Source organism: Bufo bufo, chromosome 8 (assembly GCF_905171765.1).
Source record: "Bufo bufo chromosome 8, aBufBuf1.1, whole genome shotgun sequence".
NCBI lineage: Eukaryota > Metazoa > Chordata > Amphibia > Anura > Bufonidae > Bufo > Bufo bufo.
In genome coordinates, this window is record NC_053396.1 from 53,782,259 (window position 1) to 53,799,668 (window position 17,410).

Genomic DNA, 17,410 nt, shown 5'->3' on the forward strand with positions numbered 1-17,410 from the left:
GGGCCAAGGAGGGGAGTGCCCGGGTCACCAGGTGGTTCTTATCCCTCCAGAATTTTAAGTTCAGTGTCGAACACAGGGCAGGCCGCTTACAGGGGAATGCCGATGCCCTGTCCCGGGTACACTGTTGTACGTGTGTCCAACCGCTCAGGATTGAACAGGGTGTGCAACCCTTCAGGATTGAACAAAGGGGGGGGATATGTAGGAGAGTACCTGGGGTGGTGGTAAACGGGAGGTACGTGCCAGCAGGGGTCCTGGCCCCGCTGGAGTAAGAGCCGGAAAAGTGCATTTTGCAGCGGTTACGCTGTTAACAACGGATCCGGGCCGGCTCTTATTGGGAGCAGGCAGATATGCGGGCGGGTGCCTGTCTCCCCACGGTCCAGGCCAGGTTTTGCAGGGAAGGGTTAAAACCTGACCAGCAACAAGGGTGTGGTTCTCAGTGTGGAGCTTCTGTGTTCTCTTGCTGTGAGAGTGAGGAGTGGAGGTGAGCCGGGCTGCGTGCTGAGGCCTGTAAAGGAGTGTGCAGGGACCCGCAGCTGAATCCAGGAGGGATCCATGTCCTGTGGCTAGGAGCCGGACCCATGGACTTATTTCCCCAAGGAGAAAAGGTGACATTACTCCTGGCTTTAAATAGACTTTGCTTTATGTGACTGAAACAGGCCTCAAGCAGCCTGCAGCAGGGACTTGCTGTGTTTGAACTATTATTTTGCTGTGTGTGACCACCCTCCCTGTGAACTGCACCGTCTTTCACAAATATGCACCGTGTGAATAAACAAAGCATTGTGTTTTACACTAAGACCGGTCTGTGATGCCTCTATACTGCACTCGCTACCACTGCCTACCAGAGCGGATCCCCACAATATATATATTATTATATATATATATATAAAGTACAGACCAAAAGTTTGGACACACCTTCTCATTCAAAGAGTTTTCTTTATTTTCATGACTATGAAGGCATTAAAACTATGAATTAACACATGTGGAATTATATACATAACAAACAAGTGTGAAACAACTGAAAATATGTCATATTCTAGGTTCTTCAAAGTAGCCACCTTTTACTTTGATTGCTGCTTTGCATACTCTTGGCATTCTCTTGATGAGCTTCAAAAGGTAGTCCCCTGAAATGGTCTTCCAACAGTCTTGAAGGAGTTCCCAGAGATGCTTAGCACTTGTTGGCCCTTTTGCCTTCACTCTGTCGTCCAGCTCACCCCAAACCATCTCGATTGGGTTCAGGTCCGGTGACTGTGGAGGCCAGGTCATCTGGCGCAGCACCCCATCACTCTCCTTCATGGTCAAATAGCCCTTACTTTCAAAGTTTTCCCAATTTTTCGGCTGACTGACTGACCTTCATTTCTTAAATTAATGATGGCCACTCGTTTTTCTTTACTTAGCTGCTTTTTTCTTGCCATAATACAAATTCTAACAGTCTATTCAGTAGGACTATCAGCTGTGTATCCACCTGACTTCTCCTCAACGCAACTGATGGTCCCAACCCCATTTATAAGGCAAGAAATCCCACTTATTAAACCTGACAGGGCACACCTGTGAAGTGAAAACCATTTCAGGGGACTACCTCTTGAAGCTCATCAAGAGAATGCCAAGAGTGTGCAAAGCAGTAATCAAAGCAAAAGGTGGCTACTTTGAAGAACCTAGAATATGACATATTTTCAGTTGTTTCACACTTGTTTGTTATGTATATAATTCCACATGTGTTAATTCATAGTTTTGATGCCTTTAGTGTGAATCTACAATTTTCATAGTCATGAAAATAAAGAAAACTCTTTGAATAAGAAGGTGTGTCCAAACTTTTGGTCTGTACTGTGTATATATATATATATATATATATATATATATACACACACTCACCTAAAGAATTATTAGGAACACCTGTTCTATTTCTCATTAATGCAATTATCTAGTCAACCAATCACATGGCAGTTGCTTCAATGCATTTAGGGGGGTGGTCCTGGTCAAGACAATCTCCTGAACTCCAAACTGAATGTCAGAATGGAAAAGAAAGGTGATTTAAGCAAATTTGAGCATGGCATGGTTGTTGGTGCCAGATGGGCCAGTCTGAGTATTTCACAATCTACTCAGTTAATGGGATTTTCACGCACAACCATTTCTAGGGTTTACAAAGAATGGTGTGAAAAGGGAAAAACCTCCAGTATGCGGCAGTCCTGTGGGCGAAAATGCCTTGTGGATGCTAGAGGTCAGAGGAGAATGGGCCGACTGATTCAAGCTGATAGAAGAGCAATGTTGACTGAAATAACCACTCGTTACAACCGAGGTATGCAGCAAAGCATTTGTGAAGCCACAACACACACAACCTTGAGGCGGATGGGCTACAACAGCAGAAGACCCCACCGGGTACCACTCATCTCCACTACAAATAGAAAAAAGAGGCTACAATTTGCACGAGCTCACCAAAATTGGACTGTTGAAGACTGGAAAAATGTTGCCTGGTCTGATGATTCTCGATTTCTGTTGAGACATTCAAATGGTAAAGTCCGAATTTGGCGTAAACAGAATGAGAACATGTATCCATCATGCCTTGTTACCACTGTGCAGGCTGGTGGTGGTGGTGTAATGGTGTGGGGGATGTTTTTATGGGCACACTTTAGGCCCCTTAGTGCCAATTGGGCATCGTTTAAATGCCACGGGATACCTGAGCATTGTTTCTGACCATGTCCATCCCTTCATGACCACCATGTACCCATCCTCTGATGGCTACTTCCAGCAGGATAATGCACCATGTCACAAAGCTCGAATCATTTCAAATTGGTTTCTTGAACATGACAATGAGTTCACTGTACTAAAATGGCCCCCACAGTCACCAGATCTCAACCCAATACAGCATCTTTGGGATGTGGTGGAACGGGAGCTTCGTGCCCTGGATGTGCATCCCTCAAATCTCCATCAACTGCAAGATGCTATCCTATCAATATGGGCCAACATTTCTAAAGAATGCTATCAGCACCTTGTTGAATCAATGCCACGTAGAATTAAGGCAGTTCTGAAGCCAAAAGGGGGTCCAACACCGTATTAGTATGGTGTTCCTAATAATTCTTTAGGTGAGTGTGTGTATATATATATATATATATATATATATATACACACACATTTATTTATTTATATGTGCTTTCTCATTTTTAACCAAAAGGTGTGCTTTTGGTGGGTTTGGAACTAATGGTGGTCTGTGGATGGCACTATTACTGGGGATCTGTGAAGGACACTGTTATGGGGGGATCTGTGGATGACGGACACTGTTATGGGGGGATCTGTGGATGACGGACACTGTTATGGGGGGATCTGTGGATGACGGACACTGTTATGGGGGGATCTGTGGATGATGGACACTGTTATGGGGGGATCTGTGGATGACGGACACTGTTATGGGGGATCTGTGGATGACGGACACTGTTATGGGGGGATCTTTGGATGACGGACACTGTTATGGGGGGATCTGTGGATGACGGACACTGTTATGGGGGGGGATCAATGGCTTGCACTGTTACAGGTAGAGATGTCCCGAATAGTTCGCCGGCAAATAGTTCCCGGCGAACATAGCTTGTTCGCGTTCGCCGAGGCGGGCAAACATATGCGATGTTCGGTCCGCCCCCTATACATCATCATTGAGTAAACTTTGACCCTGTACCTCACAGTCAGCAGACACATTCCAGCCAATCAGCAGCAGACCCTCCCACCTCCTGGACAGCATTCATTCGGAAGCTGCATTCTTAGTGAGAGGAGGGAGAGTGCTGCTGCTGCTGATCTAATAGGGAAAGCGTTAGCTAGGGCAGTGTTCTGTGTCCACAGACTCATCTGCTGTAAGGACAGCGTCCTGACAGCACCCCAAAAAGCCCTTTTCAGGGCTGGTACATCAGTCTGCTTTTTTTTTTATTTTTTATATTTATATATATTGCAGTTGCCTGCCCGTGTTGTGTGAGAGGCTGCAGGCTCAGTCACAGACAGTACTGTGTGCACACCATTCATACAGGGTGTGACAGAAAATACCTTGCAGATAAAAAAAATAAAATGTATTATTTCTCTGTGATATAATAGCAGTTGCAAGCCAGTGTGTGTCTGGCCCATAGACTGTACTGTGGCCACTGGCTAGCCCACCACTCATACCGTTACAGGGTGTCACTCACAAATACCTTGCAGATAAAAAAAAATCAATTTAATATTTTTCTGTGATATAATCCCAGTTGCAAGCCAGTGTGTGTCTGGCCCACAGACTGTACTGTGACCACTGGCTAGCCCACCACTCATACCGTTACAGGGTGTCACTCACTCACAAATACCTTGCAGACAAAAAAAAATCTATTTAATAATTTTCTGTGATATAATCCCAGTTGCAAGCCAGTGTGTGTCAGGCCCACACAGACTGTACTGTGCCCACTGCCCACCACTTATATAGGGTGGCACAGTACCTTGCACGCATAGTACCACTTATCTAAAAAAAAATGACAGGCAGAGGCAGGCCACCCCGCAGGGGCTGTCGTGGTCGTGGTGCTGTGATTTCCACTGGCCCTGGAATAATTAATGCCCAGTGTTCAGAGGCCACGTACCCTGAACCCAAAAAATTTGGAGAAAATAGTTGACTGGCTTACACAGGACACCCAATCTTCAACAGCTTCCACTAAGAACCTTGACGCACCATCCTCCTCCAGCTCAGCTTTGGTCACCTGCTCTCAAGTTACCACTCTCCCGGCCGCCGCCACCACCACCACTACCACCACAGCCGCTTCAATGGATCCCTCAGAGGAGTTATTTACACATCAGTTGGATGAAATTAGTGATGCGCAACCATTATTGCCAGAGGATGTAGATAACAGGGATATGTCTCAGTCAGGCAGTATTACACACATGGGCTTGCAGGCAGGCCTACTGCCACCTCCTCTACTCCTCCTACTCCATCCTCTTCGATAACCTCCTCGGCTGAGTCCTCTTCTGCTGCGGCATCTGGCTGCACATCAACTGAATCCTTCCAGCTCCCCAGGGGCTATTCCACATCCCGGATACGACAGTGTCACGCTGTCTTGGGGTTGACTTGCCTGAAAGCAGAGAGCCACACCGGACCAGCACTCCTGTCCGCCCTGAGCGCACAGGTGGATCAGTGGCTGACCCCGCACCAACTGGAGATCGGCAAAGTGGTGTGTGACAATGGAAGCAATTTGTTGGCGGCATTGAATTTGGGCAAGTTGTCACATGTGCCGTGCATGGCACATGTGTTGAATCTCATCGTGTCTAAGTACCCAGGCTTACAGGACGTCCTCAAGCAGGCCAGGAAGGTGTGTGGCCATTTCAGGCGTTCCTACACGGCCATGGCGCACTTTTCAGACATTCAGCGCCGAAACAACATGCCAGTGAGGCGCTTGATTTGCGACAGCGCGACACGTTGGAATTCAACACTCCTAATGTTCGACCGCCTGCTCCAACAAGAAAAAGCCGTCAACGAGTATTTGTATGACCAGGGTGCTAGGACAGCCTCTGCGGAGCTGGGAATTTTTTTGCCACGTTACTGGACGCTCATGCGCAATGCCTGTAGGCTCATGCGTCCTTTTGAGGAGGTGACAAACCTAGTCAGTCGCACCGAAGGCACCATTAGCGACCTCATCCCATTTGTTTTCTTCCTGGAGCGTGCCCTGCGAAGAGTGCTGGATCAGGCTGTAGATGAGCGTGAAGAGGAAGAGTTGTGGTCACCATCACTACCAGAAACAGCCTTGTCATCATCGCTTGCTGGACCTGCGGCAACGCTGCAAGAGGAGTATGAGGAAGGAAGGAGGAAGACCAACAAAAGCAGGCATCCCAGGTTGCTCGTTGTTGTCACCTATCTGGGACCCGTGGTGTTGTACGTGGCTGGGAATAAGATGTCTTATTCAATTAAAAGTGATTACACATGCCCCCCCCCCACTCCTAATAGTACCGTACATCCTAACAGCTTCAGTAGAATGCAGGCAGGCCGGACGGCGCGTCACTCACTGACGTCACTTGCCTGCGCCGCCTGCTTCATTCATAAAGTAGGCGGCGCAGGCACGTGACATCAGGGAGTTACGCTGCCGCCCGCCCGGCCTGCCTGCCTGCATTCTACTGAAGCGGTTAGGATGTACGGTACTATTAGGAGTGAGGGGGCATGTTTAATAACTATTAATTGAATAAGACATTTTATATTTGTATACTGGAGCGGCGGGGCTATAGTACACTGACTGCACCACCCCGCCGCTATTGCCGGCCCCCAGCTCCTCCTCCCAGTCCCTCCCTGCTCGCTCGTACATCGCAGCCAGCGATGTAAAACTGTCAGCATTCGCCCCATAAGACGCAGGGGCATTTTCCCCCCATTTTGGGGGGAGAAAAAGTGCGTCTTATGGGGCGAAAAATGCGGTATATATATATATTTATTAATTATGGGTATATTATTTTTTTAAGCGTTGGTGGTATAGTGTCTCTAAATATCCTTTTTTTTTAATAATGGCACCCCATTTCGTTGTTGGCTGTAGTGGCTGCATGCTTATTAGGCAAATACTTACCTAAATCAAGCATCCAGTGACGTCACCGGACTCTCCGCCTCCTTACCAACGATGCCGGCGTCTTCTCTTCCGGGTGTAGGGCTGCACTGAGGAAGGAGCAGCCAAGTGAGCGTCCTTCTCTCAGAGCGCCTGCGCCAAATGAGGACCGGTACGGCGCAGGCGCTGGATTTGGGTTGCAGGCAGGGCCAGCTGGAGGATGAGAGCGCTCGCTGGCCCTGTCAATCAAGTAGAGGAGGGGGCGTTTTTTGAGACCGAAAATGCGGCGGCTACCAGCAAGTAACCGCCCAACTTGCTGGTAATGAAGTAATTTGCATATCACAAAAGTACGATTTTTACTGAAATTACAGCACAGCCAGAGGTAAGAGGGGTATATATGGAATCTGCATACATTAGCAAATATATTAAGTCCAAAACAGAAAATTGCTGTTTGGGGGGTGACAGAAGCCCTTTAAGCATCAGCATTAAGGAGAGGATTTGGCGGTCTGAATATGTGGACATTATGTCATTGCTGCCGTCTGTTAAAGAGCAAGTAGCTAGAATGGATAAGAAGGATGACAAAGGTGATGAGGAAAGGAGGCGTACTATGCCTAGATCACTTAACAATTGGATTCAGGCGTTTTGTATTTTTTCAGCTATCTTGGGTGAGAAGCATCCGGAATTTTGTACTGGTTTATTTCAGCATCTGGATATCATCATTGAGGCGTATGGCAATTTTGGGGGCTTAGCTTGGTTTTATTATGATGAAACCTTCCGCCAGAAGTTGGCGGTTCACCCTGCACTTAAATGGGGTGTTAAGGACATTGGTCTGTGGGTGAATCTAATGCTACCACAGAAATCTGCCCCAGTCAGCTTGCTATAAGAAAAGGTCTTTGTTTTGCATTTAATGAAAGCTCATGCAAATGGTTAAATAATTGTCGTTACAGGCAAGAGTGCTCCTTTTGTGGGCGCGCACACCCCATAGTGCGTTGCTTCAAAAGAAACTCTCAGTCAAGTCAGCAGCAGCCTGGTACCAAGGAACAGTTACTTAAAAGCATGGAGTCCAGTGAAATTGACCGCAATGCTCTCATGGTTAGAACGCTACCCAGAGCGGCAGAAAGTTACGTTGATTTTTGATAGTTTCAATGAAGGGTTTGAGATTCCTGAGTTCTTTGGCACTGGCTGTTGTTGGGTGAATAATTTAAAATTGGTTGCTGTTCATAGGAATGTAGTGAGGTTGAAATTACAGAAAGAATTGGATTTGGGTAGGATCGCAGGTCCGTTTAGAGATCCGCCTTTTGTATATTTTAGACTATCTCCTTTAGGAATTGTACCAAATGGAATTTCGGCTGTTGGAAGTTAAGTTGGACAAATTGAGGTATTTGGTGGTTTCTTTGTTGAGGGAGAAGAAATGTACTTTGAGAGAAATGCAATCGGTTTTGGGTTCGCTTAATTTTGCGAGTAGAGTTATCCCCATTGGTAGAGTCTTCTCAAAGCGTTTGTATTTTTCCAATAGAGGTTTAAAATCTCCTAGCTCTCATATCCGTCTTAATAAGTGTTTGAGGGACGATCTTGCTATCTGGTTTGAAATTTTGCAGGATTTCAATGGTTCTAGTTTATGGCAGGATGATTTCATTGATTCTGATGCGCTAGGCTTGTTTACTGATGCTGTCGGGGAGTTGTGGATATGGTGTTTTCTGGAATGGTAGGGGGTCCGCTGAGGAATGGCCAGATGCATGGGTCAGGTGTGGTGTCACCAAGAATATTGTGTTTTTGGAGTTGCTCCCTGTTGTCGTTGCTGTTGTTGTCTGGGGTTCAGAGTTTAGGAATAGGAGAATTTGTTTCATAGTGATAATAAGGGAGTTATTTTTGCAGTTAATACGTTATCATCTAAATCTCAGTAAATTGTTAAGCTTTTAAGGCATTTAGTTCTGTTCTGCATAAAATTTTATATTTGGATCAAAGCTAAATACGTGGAGGGATCAGCAAATAGTTTAGCCCATTCTTTGTCTCGATTGCAGTTTACAAGGTTTCGGGAGCTCTCTCCGGAGGCGAATCAGCAAGGGATTCCATGTCCTCGTCATCTATGGGACCTTATTTGGGATTAATCTCAGACAATATTGTACGGTCTTTAGCCCCGAGAACATGGGCTGCTTATGCGGCTGCATGGCGCGACTGGTTGTTATTCGAATGTAGCATTGATGGGAGTGTTAATGTTCATGGGAAAGGTTTATTATTTGTGGCAGGTTTGTGTGACAAGCAATTGTCTTTCTCTGCAGTCTCTAGGACGGTTGCAGGAGTTTCCTTTATTCAAAAATTGTATGGTGAGCTCCCTCTTTCTTCCTGCTTTCAGATTAAACAAATGTTGAAGGTTATAAGAAACGGTTTTGTAATGTTGATGTTAGAAGACCGATTTCTATTCAGTTGCTGTTGGATTTAATCAGAGTCTTATCGGAGGTTTGTTTTGATAATTTTGAGGTTTTATTATTTAGGACGGCTTTTATCTTTGCTTTTTTTTTTGCTGCATTGAGTATTGGGGAATTAGTAGCTGCAAGTAAGTCGGTTTGTTCCAGGCTAGCCTATTCGGACGTGACGGTGAAGGAAGCATCGGTAGACATATTTATGAGGTATTCTAAGACGGATCAATGTGGGAGAGGTAGAGTTATTAAGTTGAATCAAAAATACCAAATTTACCAAATTTTTTGCAAAATTTGCAAATTTCCAAGTTTCAATTTCTCTACTTCTATAATACATAGTAATACCTCCAAAAATAGTTATTAGTTTACATTCCCCATATGTCTACTTCATGTTTGGATCATTTTGGGAATGCCATTTTATTTTTTGGGGACGTTACAAGGCTTAGAACTTTAGATGCAAATCTTGAAAATTTTCAAAAACCCACTTTTTAGGGACCAGTTCAGGTCTGAAGTCACTTTGTGAGGCTTACATAATAGAAACCACCCAAAAGTGGCCCCATTCTAGAAATTACACCCCTCAAGGTATTCAAAACTGACTTTACAAACATCATTAACCCTTTAGGTGTTCCCCAAGAGTTGATGGCAAATGGAGATATTTCAGAATTTCAATTTTTGCCAAATTTTCCATTTTAATCCATTTTTTCCACTAACAACGCAAGGGTTAACAGCCAAACAAAACTCTATATTTATTGCCCTGACTCTGCGGTTTACAGAAACACCCAATATGTGGTCGTACACCACTGTACAGCCCCACGTCAGGGCGTAGAGGGAAAGGAGCACCATGTGGTTTTTGGAAGGCAGATTTTGCTGGACTGGTTTATTTACACCATGTCCCATTTGAAGCCCCCCTGATGCACCCCTAGAGTAGAAACTCCAAAAAAGTGACCCCATTTTGGAAACTACGGGATAATGTGGCAGTTTTTTTGGTACTATTTTAGGGTACATATGATTTTTGGTTGCTCTATATTACACTTTTTGTGAAGCAAAATTTCATCTCCATTTGCCATTGACTCTTGTGGAACACTTAAAGGGTTAACAAAGTTTGTAAAATCAGTTTTGAATGCCTTGAGGGGTGTAGTTTCTTAAATGGGGTCACTTTTTGGAGTTTCTACTATAGGGGTGCATCAGGGGGGCTTCAAATGAGACATGGTGTCAAAAAACAAGTCCAGCAAAAACTGCCTTCCAAAATATGGCATTCCTTTCCTTCTGCGCCCTGCTGTGTGCCCGTACAGCAGTTTACAAACACATATGGGGCTCCCTCCCTGTTAACCTCTTCCATACAGCGGTCCCTACGGACCGTGGCATGGAAGGGGTTAAAACGGCTGACATCTGCACAGATGTCAGCCGTTTGAATCAGAGTGTCAGCAATGAGCTCTGATTCAACTGCTCGGTCATCCTGAGAATAAACGGGGGGCGGGCGGAACATCGTCCGCCCGCCCCCCACACTGCCGCCGCCTCCCGCAATCCCCCCCCCCCCCCCGCTGCGCCCGCAGGCACAAAAACACAGAGGGCTGCAGGAGGGGGGGGGGGTTAACTTTAAAATACAGGCACTTTGAGGTTTCTGATCCGTGTGGTCCGTGACCGCGGGGATCAGAAACTTGCATAAGCGCTACAAACCGCAGGTCTGAATTGACCTGCGGTTTGTAGCGATCGGCAATGCGGGCGGGTCACAGGACCCCCCCTAGGCATTGTCACAGGGTGCCTGCTGAATGATTTCAACAGGCACCCCGTTCTGATCACTGCCGGCCATGGATAGGTCATCACAGGACAGGTATATAGGACTATAGGACGGGTATATTGCGGACATACTAGCGGCGATCTAGCCGAGCATGTCCGCAGCTCTATAGGCTAAAAAGAGGTGACAGAATCCCTTTAACAAGAAAGCCCTCTGACCAACCCAAGAAATGGTGGAGGGCTCTATTACATGTCACCCATAATGCTATCTGCAGAGCTGTTAGTGCTGTCAGAAAAGACTGGGGTAGAGTCCCTAAACTTAGGAGACTTCATGACCCTCCAGAAAGAGGGGAGGCAAAACGGAATGACTGCAGTCCTCAACACAGAGCAGACATGGAGCACATTCCAGTGCAGGCAGAGGGGACAGGAAGGGCCTTCACTCGTCTACATACCTGTCCTGTCACAGGAAGAAGCGGCGGCCCTGCTGAGCATCCACACAGCTTATGGCAGGGGGACAATAGCGGCGGCCCTGCTGAGCGTCCACACAGCTTATGTCAGGGGGACTACATACCTGTCCTGTCACAGGAAGAAGCGGCGGCCCTGCTGAGCGTCCACACGGCTTATGGCAGGGGGACAATAGCGGCGGCCCTGCTGAGCGTCCACACAGCTTATGGCAGGGGGACAATAGCGGCGGCCCTGCTGAGCATCCTTCCGGGAGCTGGACCACGGCTTGTGTCAGGGGACACGCCCTTCACTCGTCTACTTACCTGTCCTGTCACAGGAAGAAGCGGCGGCCCTGCTGAGCGCCCACACAGCTTATGGCAGGGGGACAATAGCGGCGGCCCTGCTGAGCGTCCACACAGCTTATGTCAGGGGGACTACATACCTGTCCTGTCACAGGAAGAAGCGTGCAGATAGCGGCGGCCCTGCTGAGCATCCTTCCGGGAGCTGGACCACAGCTTGTGTCAGGGGGACACGCCCTTGGCCGCCGCTGGAGACGCTCAGCATCACTTCCTCTGTGGAATCCTTTGTTGTGTGGTGTGGGTCACACGGAACCGGACGAGCCCAGAAGCTGCTGGTTCAGGGGGATACAGCTATTATCAGAGTAGGCGCCATGATTTGTGCCCAGAAGCTGCTGGTTCAGGGGGATATAGCTATTATCAGAGTAGGCGCCATGATTTGTGCCCAGAAGCTGCTGGTTCAGGGGGATACAGCTATTATCAGAGTAGGCGCCATGATTTGTGCCCAGAAGCTGCTGGTTCAGGGGGATACAGCTATTATCAGAGTAGGCGCCATGATTTGTGCCCAGAAGCTGCTGGTTCAGGGGGATACAGCTATTATCAGAGTAGGCGCCATGATTTGTGCCCAGAAGCTGCTGGTTCAGGGGGATACAGCTATTATCAGAGTAGGCGCCATGATTTGTGCCCAGAAGCTGCTGGTTCAGGGGGATATAGCTATTATCAGAGTAGGCGCCATGATTTGTGCCCAGAAGCTGCTGGTTCAGGGGGATACAGCTATTATCAGAGTAGGCGCCATGATTTGTGCCCAGAAGCTGCTGGTTCAGGGGGATATAGCTATTATCAGAGTAGGCGCCATGATTTGTGCCCAGAAGCTGCTGGTTCAGGGGGATACAGCTATTATCAGAGTAGGCGCCATGATTTGTGCCCAGAAGCTGCTGGTTCAGGGGGATACAGCTATTATCAGAGTAGGCGCCATGATTTGTGCCCAGAAGCTGCTGGTTCAGGGGGATACAGCTATTATCAGAGTAGGCGCCATGATTTGTGCCCAGAAGCTGCTGGTTCAGGGGGATACAGCTATTATCAGAGTAGGCGCCATGATTTGTGCCCAGAAGCTGCTGGTTCAGGGGGATACAGCTATTATCAGAGTAGGCGCCATGATTTGTGCCCAGAAGCTGCTGGTTCAGGGGGATACAGCTATTATCAGAGTAGGCGCCATGATTTGTGCCCAGAAGCTGCTGGTTCAGGGGGATATAGCTATTATCAGAGTAGGCGCCATGATTTGTGCACTGCTCACGGAGACTACACGGAGGTGAGGGGTACATGATCCGTAGTTTTTTCCTGCAGCAGGGCATGAGGTGAAATGCGCTAATCCCTGGTGGAAAGCGTGGCAGTGTGGATGTAGCCTTATGTTTGTTACATGCAGCAACAGATCTGACCTCTGGCCATAGCAAAATGTATCTTGGCAGGTAGCGGATTCTGTCAGGATCTCCCATAAATAAATGCTTACTGGAGGTACAATAATTCTGCCAGTGGGTTATTTTATACACCATTCATATGAGCAGAATGATTAACCACAGCGTTTATAACTGCAGAAGAGCTGTAGATCAGCTGCAATGAGTATTAAAGGCTATGTACACCTTCCAGGCAAGATTTCTATTATGGCATTTTACTCATTTTGGGCTAAAAAATTTTTTTTTTCAAATGGTGTTTATTAACAATATTCAGCTGTTCTGTCACAAAGGGTTAACTGTGTGCCTGGTACTTTCACTTTCACTTTGTGCTGTCATCTAGTAACACTTATTTCTAAACTACAAAAAGCTTGTAAACACTTATTTTAAGGGGTTTTCTGACATTTTACTACTGATCGGTGGGGTCTAAGACCCAGGACTCCCACCGATCAGCTGCGGCCCCTCACAGTAGCGCCGTGGCCTTCTTATAGCTTTACCTAGGCCAGTGACGATACATTCATTGTTGACATGGCCTCGGCTCAGCTCAGCCCCATTCACTTCACAGCGATACCAAGCACATCTGGTATCAAATGTGCGGCTCAGTGAGCACGGAGAAGGCAGTGGAGCTCACAGGAGCATCAGTGCCTTCTCAAACAGCTGATTGTCAGGTGTCGGACCCATATCAGTAGGATATGCCCCCATTGTGTGATATCACTATTTTCAGTGGCCCCATAGAAATGAATGGAGGGCGGCCGTGCATGATTGGTGCACCCTCCCTGACTTTGAAGGCTCCGTTTATGTGATACGGTAGGTGGGACCCGCACCTGTCAGATAATGGGCGCATATCCTTGCAATATGCCCCCATTGTCTGAGATGACACAACCAACCTTTAAGGCCACGTGTGGAACAGCACCAAATTTGCGGTGCATTGTACATGATGATGGGGTTTTCAATCCTTATCCACAGGTAGCAGAGAAGATATCCATGGAAATAAGAATAGGTCAGTTTTCTGAGTCATAACATGCTTATTCATGTGCAGAAATCTTGCTGATTTGTACAATTGATTTCCCTTGGAATCTGCAGCACAACCTAGCAAACATTGCAGTAAAAAAGTAAATGGTGTGAATTTAGACCAATAGAACAAAATCTAGAGCAAGTTTTGTAAAATAGCTTAAAGATCCATGGGGGACTTGTCTAGTGCAAATCTTCACTAAGTGAACAGGGTACTTTCACACTTGCATTTTTCTTTTCCGGCATTGAGTTCCGTCACAGGGGCTCAATACCGGGAAAAAACGGATCAGTTTTATCTTAATGCATTCTGAATGGAGAGCATTCTATTCATGATGCATCAGTTCAGTCCCGTTTTTTGGCCGGAGAAAATCCCGAACACTTGCCAGAATGCCAGATCCGGCATTAATTTACTTTGAAGTGTATTAGTGGCAGATCCGGATTTCTGGTCTGCGCATGCACAGACCTTTAAAAATGCAAAAAAAAAAATATACCGGATCCAGTATTTCAGTGCATTTGTATTTCAAAAGCCATCCGTTTGCGTCCGGATTGTCGGATCCAGCAGGCAGTATCGGCGACGGAACTCCCTGCCGGAATCCTCTGCCGCAAGTGTGAAAGTACACTTACTCATAGATTCTGCTCGTAAAGCCAGACAGAATCCACTGTAATAATGCTGGTATAGGTTTAAATGGGTTTTTGTTCCCTAGTCATACTCTATAGAAAAAAAACTGCATGGATTAATGAATGTTATTTTGCGTGCAAAATCTGCACATGAAAAAAATAAATAAACTGATTGGCACAGAGTAGCACAATTGAGTTTTAAAGGGAACCTGTCACCAGGATTTTGTGTATAGAGAACATGGGTTGCTAGATGGCCGCTAGCACATCCGCAATACCCAGTCCCCATAGCTCTGTGTGCTTTTATTGTGTAAAAAAAACAATTTGATACATATGCAAATTAACCTGAGATGAGTCCTTCCCTGACTCATCTCACGTACAGGACTCATCTAAGGTAATTTGCATATGTATTAAATAGTTTTTTTACACAATAAAAGCACACAGAGCTATGGGGACTGGGTATTGCGGATGTGCTAGCGGCTATCTAGCAACCCTTACCCTCAGCTCTATACACACAATCCCGGTGACAGGTTCCCTGTCACCCCACTAAACTGATTTTTTATTTTTTTTTGTGTACTTATAATCCCTATCCTGCGATATTGCTATACCTTATGTTATTAATAATTTTCGTTCAGTAGATTTTGCAAAAAACTTACTTTTATGATATGCTAATTACCTTTCTACCAGCAAGTAGGGCGTCTACTTGCTGGTAGCAGCCGCAGAAAACCGCCCCCTCCTTCTGTTGATTGACAGAGCCAGCCGGGATCTCCTCTTCCGGCTTGCCCTGTCAGCATTTCAAAAATCGCGCGCCTGTGTTGATTCGGCGCAGGCGCTCTGAGATAAGGAGGCTCGGCTCGTCAGCACTCCCTCAGTGCGCCTGCGCCAATGACGTCACCGAAAGAGAAGATGTCATCGGCGCAGGCGCACTGAGGGAGTTCTGAGGAGGCGAGCCTCCTCATCTCAGAGCGCCTGCGCCGAATGAACACAGGCGCGCGATTTTTGAAATGCCGACAGGGCTGGCCGGAGGAGGAGATCACGGCAGGCCCTGTCAATCAACACGACGAGGGGGCGGTTTTCTGCAGTAGCTACCAGCAAGTAGACGCCCTACTTGCTGGTAGAGACCTAATTTACATATTATAAAACTTCGTTTTTGGAAGAAACTGCTGAATCAAAGTAAGGAACACAATTATATTTTCATTTATCGCAATATAACTAATTTAACTAGCCCAAAAAAAATCACTTTAGTGGGGTGACAGAAGCCTTTTAAATACAATGGCTCAATCCAGTGTGTTTAAATGCTTTGTAGCAATTCAGTATTTATCAGTCGGCTAGCGTGGCGTCCCATGTGCCTAACAGACGTAACTTATAAGGTACCTTATTTTCCCATAGATGTCTTGTCCTGATGCCGCCTTTTCCTCCGTCTTGTTCACCGCTTTCCACCGTAGTTGCGCTATAAAGCGTGTCACAAGGTCATTGGTTGTTAAGACCCTTCGAGGGCTGGTAGTTTTCTCACGCCTTTATATTTGCTGCTCTGGGGGAGGGTGTGAAGATTCCTGGAAATGTCTAGTCGTTGGCAGGGGTTAGTCTTGGGTATAAATTCGGATCGGTGAGCAGGTCTTATCCCCAGACGCGTTTCGAAGGGTCGCACTTCCTCCTCAGTGGTTGCCTGCTTTCTTTCCCTCTCACCATTTTATATCCGATAATGAGCCAAAAAATGTAATTTAAATTCCGTTCCAGGTTTTCCCACCTGGTAATCGTTCAGAACCACCAGTGGTTTCTTGTTAGTTTCTTTTTTAAAAGGTTACTTTAAAAAAAAAAAGAGAACAGACACCTGCTAAAACATGCAAGATAATGGTTTAAAAGATAAATAAAATAAGCAAAAAATATATTGCATAAACATGAATCTTATAGTTTGTTCACAAAAGATCCATTATATCTTTAGTGCGTCTTTGGTTATATTTCATGTTTGACCCAAAGACTGATTTTGCTATGGATCCTGTTATGTCAGTTATCAGGTGTCCAAAAATGCAAAAAACGCACTTATGGTACCGTGCGTTTTTGGTGTGTTATTTAAAAAAATTTGATGCGTTTGTTGTAGATTCTAACTACCTTTTGTCTGATCTATCTATGTAGGTTTTCTTTTGGACCTAACTCATCGTCCCTTATAATTTTACTCATTCTTAGGGTTAGTCTTGTACAGATCTTATTATGTCACTTAGGCTACTTTCACACTGCCGTTTCTGGGTCCGCCTGTGAGATCCGTTCAGGGCTCTCACAAGCGGCCCCAAATGGATCAGTTTAGCCCTAATGCATTCTGAATGGATAAGGATCCGTTCAGAATGCATCAGTTTGGCTTGCAGCGTTTTGGTGTCCGCCTGGCGATGCGGAGCCAAACGGATCCATCCTGACTTACAATGTAAGTCAATAGTGACGGATCCGTTTACATTGACACAATATGGTGCAATTGTAAACGGATCCGTCCCCCATTGACTTTCAATGTAAGTCAGGACGGATCCGTTTGACTTACACTTAGATTTAGATTTTCTTTGGACAGAATAATGCAGACGGATCAGTTCTGAACGGATACAAGCGTTTGCATTTATAGGTGCGGATCCGTCTGTGCAGATACCAGACGGATCCGCACCTAGCGCAGGTGTGAAAGTAGCCTTATCAAGTTTCCAAAAATACAAAAAACTCACTTGTGGTACCATGCGGTTTTAGTGCATTTTTTATAAATTCCAACTGTTTTTAGGCTGATTTAACCATATAGGTTGTCTTTCAGATATATTGCATTATTCCCAAGTGTAGTTTTCTTTCCTGGGACTTGTTTTCTAAAAAAATCATGTTATATCCCTTGTCTAATGTCCAAAAATACAAAAAACGCACATGCGGTACCATGCGTTTTTTATGCATTTTTGATGCGTTTTTTATGC

General features: G+C 46.0%; 1 protein-coding gene across 1 annotated transcript in view; it reads right to left on the bottom strand.

Moving 5' to 3' along the window:
- Window positions 1-11,667, bottom strand: part of SLC25A53 (solute carrier family 25 member 53) — a 159,681-nt gene extending 148,014 nt beyond the window's left edge. Inside the window, exon 1 of the mRNA XM_040405939.1 lies at window positions 11,550-11,667. The gene's annotated coding sequence lies outside the window, so the exon portion shown is untranslated. The remainder of the gene's footprint in view (window positions 1-11,549) is intronic.
- Between the last annotated feature and the right edge of the window lie 5,743 nt (window positions 11,668-17,410).